This window comes from Schistocerca piceifrons, chromosome 7, assembly GCF_021461385.2.
Source record: "Schistocerca piceifrons isolate TAMUIC-IGC-003096 chromosome 7, iqSchPice1.1, whole genome shotgun sequence".
Taxonomy (NCBI): domain Eukaryota; kingdom Metazoa; phylum Arthropoda; class Insecta; order Orthoptera; family Acrididae; genus Schistocerca; species Schistocerca piceifrons.
The window spans coordinates 477,856,311-477,862,490 of NC_060144.1; positions in this window are offsets into that span (position 1 = coordinate 477,856,311).

Sequence of the window (6,180 nt, forward strand, 5' to 3'; positions counted from 1 at the left end):
TATTTCTTACACGCATTATTTCTTTCTGAAATTGATGAACAGAGATTAATGTCTTGCATTTAAATCATATACCCACTAAATAATGACTGGTTTATGGTAACATAATTAACCAAACAGCATAACATGACAGAAAACGTAATATGTCAACAAAGCCAAAATGTACAGAGAATATCACAATGCGGCAGCAAAAAATGTAAAACAGTCACGATGTTGAGATGTCGTAAGGCAAAAATATGTCAAAGTCACTGGTGTGTTATATCTTAACTATTTTACAGTGCATACAAACAAAACTGGAGTACAATCATACACACAAAAAATGGAAAATGTGCACGGTCTGATGTGTAACGACAAGAAAAGCGACCTGCTAACCTTACCTTGCCGGGCACTTGCCAGAAAAAAAATACGATAATCATCAGTAATTAGTCAGGTGAAATAATTGCATTAGTAAATGACATCATAGTGTGTTGAATCATAAAGTGTCTTCATTCAATAAACGGTTTAATGTTTGAGATATGGTGGTTGCCTTTCGATTTTCTGGTTCTCAAAGTTTCGACGTGTACAACATTGGGGTGAGGGATGCTGCGAATTCGATATGGACCTGCGTATAGAAGTTCAAATTTACTGCACTTACCTTTTATTTTGCTGGATAAATAGTGTGTACGTACTAATATTTTCTGTCCAGCCTGAAAGTCTCGGCGTCTACAAACCTGTTTTTGCTGTCTTCTCCGGCGCTCTGCGGCACGTTTGATGTTGTTCAGCGCAATGTCAATTATTTCGTGGTGTCTTAGTCGACGACAGGTAGGGAAGTTTACTAATTCTTTAATTTTGTTTGGTGGTTCAACGTTTTTCAGTATAACAGACGGAGATAGCATAGTGGATTCATTTGGAATGGAATTAATTACATCTTGGAATGAGAGTATGTGTGTATCCCAATCAATATGTCTTTTGTGGCAGTATATTCGGCACAGCTTACCAATTTCTTTCATTAATCTTTCACAGGGGTTCGAAGAAGCGTGGTACTTGGATATATAGATCGGAGAAATGTTTCTGGCTCGTAACATGCGTGTCCATACGCTACTAGGAAATTGAGATTCATTGTCAGAAATTACTTTCATCACATGCCCTACATGAAATAGAAAATGTTTTACAAAAGCTTTCGAAACAGTTTTAGCAGTAGCTTTGCGTAACGGAGTGAAAGTAACAAATTTTGAAGTGAGCTCAACAGCGACAAAGATGTAGCAAAAACCTCTGTTAGTTCTCGGAATCGGACCAAAAATATCTACAGCGGCCATATGTCTTAATTTAACAGGTATAATGGGATATAAAGGAGGAATATGTGAAGTGGTGTCTGATTTAGCTTTCTGGCAAATTTTACAAGACGCTAAAACTCGTCGAATACGTTTCTCCATGTTGGTAAAATAACAGTTCTGTCTCAGTATAAGAAAACATTTTCTTGCTCCGTAATGTGCGTAACTTAAATGAGTATACCAGATTAATTTGTTGACCAGTTCGTCAGGAATGCATAATAACCAATTGTTGCTGTCAGGATGAGAGCGGCGAAACAGAATGTCATTGCGTACAGTGTAGTGGTTCCTAATCGTAACATTTTTCCTATCTTGCCAAAGGTGTTTAATTTCTTTCCACACATTGTCTTTATTTTGCTCCTTTGCTATGTCCTGTAATGACGATGAAATAAAGTTTTCAAATGCAACTTGCTGAATGTACATGACACTGAAATTTGTTTTGCAGACGTTGGTTGCTATGTCTTGCTGATTGTTGCTGAGAGAACGCGATAGTGCGTCTGCTATAACATTTTGCGTGCCGGGAATGTGAACTATTGTAAAATTAAATTCCTGTAAATAAAGTTTCCATCTACTTAACCTGTCGTGAGTAAATTTAGCTGAAAGCAAAAATTGTATCGCTCTGTGGTCTGTGTAAACGGTGGTATGTCTGCCATAAAGAAAATGCCTAAATCTCGTAAAAGCCCATACAACACACAATGTTTCCAATTCTGTAACGGAGTAATTTCGTTCAGCAGGTGACAAAATGCGACTTGCAAATGCGATGTTTTTAATTACTGTAGAGCCATCTTCTTCAATTTCCTGGAAAATGTGTACGCCTAAAGCGGTATTGGAACTGTCGGTGGCAATGGAAAAATTTCTACTAAGATCTGGGTGCGATAACAGTGGAGCATTCAACAAAGCATGCTTCAGGTTCATGAACTCAGAATGTGCTTGCTTATCCCAAGACCAAATACTGTTTTTACCTGTTAATTGGCATAGTCTAGGCGTGTCTAAAGCGGAGTGATGAATAAATTTACGAAAAAAGTTAATTAAGCCCAAAAAACTGCGTAGTTGTTTCTTCGTCGTAGGAACACTAATGTCACGTAGAGCCTGAAGTTTTTCCGGATCAGGTGCAATGCCTTCTGCTGAAATTACGTGTCCAAGAAATTTTATAGAAGTTTTGCCAAAATGCGATTTACTGAGGTTAACTGTAAGTCCTTGTGCATGGAAAGTTTGTAACAGTTGTTCAAGAATCAGATTGTGTTCAGACCAGTTAGCTTCTGCAATAAGAATATCGTCTACATACGTCGTAATTCTGTCCTTAATGCAAACGTGTGTCGGATGGCGTCAAAATTAATAACATTTTCGTGAAGAAGATTCTGCGTGTCAAAATTATTGCTTACGTTACTGTAATATGCAATCTGTGCTGTATCTGGTTAAAATCTATCGTACGTGTTATTATTTACGGGAGAATGTTGTGGCATATCCACTATATGCACTGTTCTGTTATTTCTTACTGACGTGTTACGCTATAGATGACACCTATTGTCTGTTTCATTCATGATTAGTTGTTGTTGCTGATGTTGTTGCTGCTCATAAGATCGACTGTTATTAAATGTACGCTGAAAATTGTGCTCGTTATTTTTACGTCTGTCATGATAGTAATTTCTATACGGCGCATTGCGATACGAGTTGAAATAGCGTGTTGTCTGTACGTAGTTATTTCTTTGCTGCCATGCGTTACTATTTGTTGGGGCTGGGACTATACGTGCACGCGGCGAAACATTAAAGTTTGGTTGACCTTGTAGACTGCATTGTTGGTTACGTATGCTAAGCGGCTGACTTTCATGCTATTGTGGTGAAAAAACATCTATTGTTACAAAAATGTGGTTCCTGTTACTAATACTTTTACACATACTGATGATTACGATTTTATCTGTAATTAAAATTACGCTGGTTTTGGAGTGCCTAAAGAATGTTGTCACATTCGGTAAAAATTTGTCACATCGGGTTTTCTTTGTCATTTTTCTTAATTCTAGGTAGAGCAATAGTTAAAGAGCTATTTTGATAGATATAAAGGATAGTAGAAGAAAAGGCAGCAGTGCAGAAAACTAAAGATGAAACAGCACTACTACAGCTCGGGGCCCTATGCTCGCTACGGCACATATTCATTAAAGCGTAATGAATCCCCTGAGGTCAATTACGCACTGCAAATAATTTTTAGCTTTTGTGTTATAGGCAATGGCGGTACAAATTCAGAAATAAGTTGCTGTCTGCATGCTAATTCTAGTTTCTTCATTATAGGCAATGCTGTTGTAAATACAAAAATAAATTGTCGCATCTGTTTCAAAGCTAGCTTCTGCATTACAGGCAATAGCGGTGAAAGTACAAGAACAAATTGTCGTATATCGCTCAAAGCGTGTACCTGTGTTCTGTCATTATTAAATTCTTTACATTTTCTTGCGGATAAAAATTGCTCGTAATCTACGTACTCGTCATTGAATTTAAAAACACGTTCGGGTTTGTGTGTGAATCTGTTTGTCTGTGTCATTTCGTACTTCAAGTTACGTAACTTTTCAGATTTTAAGTCGCGTAGCTTTTCAGATTTTAATTCGCGTAGTCTCTGTAAATTGTTCACATTATACACGCTGCGTGACTCTGACAAATGCTCACAACGTGGCGGATTCTGTGACGTATTGGTGACTGAAATAGTTTTTAATTCTGTTACTTGAAAACTTTCGACATTTTGGTTGTTCTGTCGTTCACTTTTATTATTGACTTCCGTATTCGGAGTGTGTGAAACTTCCACTGACTCTAAATTAACTTCGTCGCGAATCTGTACTGCGTTTTTAGGGCATTGTTCAGTGATTGCATTAATTTCGTGTATCTGTGTTTCGTTTGCTGAACATTGTTCGGTGACTGCAATAATCCCGTCTTTATGTGATTCTGTTGTGTCTACACGTGTGCTATTTAATTCTTGTGCAACAGTGCCAACTTTTTCATTACTGTTATTAGCACAAGTCTTAGTATCCACACGTAATTGTCCTCTATTATCATAATAATGCGCGGCAATGGCTTCAATCTGTTCATTAAGCTGTTTATTCCGTTCACTAAGTTGTTTGATTTTTTTATTAATGTTGTCTTGTTCTTCATTCGATTGTTTATACCTTTCATTAATTAATTCACTTCGTTTGAAACCGTTTTCCAGTCTTTCAGTCATTAGTCGTAAAATTGCTATAATGTGATCCCGGCCAAAATTATCTACTCCGTTATCTGTGCTGTTTAATGGTGGATCTGGAATTGTTTCGCTTTCTGTAACCATTTGGTTATTTTGAGATTTACAAAAAGGTTTGTCAGTCGAATGTACACTGTCGGTCATTATTTCTGAATTAAATGGATCCGTCGTACTTTCAGAACACTGTCCATTTTCATTAGACAAATTTGTCTGTTCCTCACGTGAATTTAGTAAACCAGTTGTGTTAAGCTGGGCAGCGCTCATTACAATAGTGCGTCCCGCATCATCAATTGTCGTCAAATCAACACAAGACACAATCGAGTTCGTTTGTTCGTCATTAATATAAAAGTCATCACTAGTGGTTGTAATGCACTGATTGTTAGTGAACGCAGGATTGTCATCATTACACTGCATGTCACATGTCCTATCGGTAAAGTCGTTTGAGCCGGTAATTTCGCTCGTAATACCTCGCGATACACTATTCACAGTCTTTTGCGGCATTTTAACAGTAGTCACAATTATTCACAAAACAATAAGCACAAATGCAAAAGCAACACACAAATACAATAGAGCAACGAATTGCCGTTGACCTGTAGAAAGAGAGTCACAAGATTAGTAAAAGCGTTGCGCCAAATCCTAATTATATCTAAGCAAATAAGAGCAGATATCTGACTGTTTTTCAAAAGATTCTCAACGAAATACGATCCTGGACTGGGTGTCGCCAAGTGTAACCTCCCCACAAAAAAATTTAAAAGTAATGACAATATTATTTAAGAAATGCTAATGGACATTGCGCCAAGTGTAACCTCTCCACCAAAATTTAAAGACAGAAATAATAAATGAATAGGAGCCAAGAATAACCTCCCTGCAATGAAATGTACTGACAAAGGCAACAAAAATGTGAAATTCGCAATCTGACTCTGGTATAAGCTCCCACAAAAATAATGAAAAACAATTCAGTGCTAATGAAATTCAATTAAACCGAAATATCGGTCTTTGGCCCTGTATAAAACAATCAGAATTAAAGTCTTACCTCATTGTAACTGCTAGTCAAATTTCTGCTCTTATTCTTGCGCACGGCTTGGAGGAACTGCATTGCAAATAATAATATTCCTTTTTTTTTCGTGATTTAACTGAAATTTCTCTTTAACGGAAATGGAATGAAATGGGAAGTGCAATTAAAATAAATTTTTTTTGTAAAATTGCTTTTGAAATCAAAATTATTATTGGGGCACTTGTTGGAAATTAATTGCAATAAATAAACTTTACATTATCTGATGATTACCTTAATTAACAATATACCTCAATTAGCCTCTTGACCAGAATGCCGACAGCCTACATCACACAATCGCACTGGGCTGCTACTACTGACCGACCGCTCTGCATGACGACTACTAGCGTACTGCACGCAACTGAACAGAGCTACTGACAGAGTACAGCTCGCAACACTCGCGCGGTCAAGCGCATACTCTCTGGTCAGAGGCTCTGCAATGCCTCGCCATCGCTGCTACGTTACATACGTGTTTCACTGTTTCGATTAGTTCACAAACACTAATGTATTTCATTCAGTCTGAACTGGATTTTGGCTCGTGCTGGATTTTATCAGTCTCTCGCACTAATTATATCTTTTCATTTTCCACTTAGAGTCGTACTTGCCTTCAG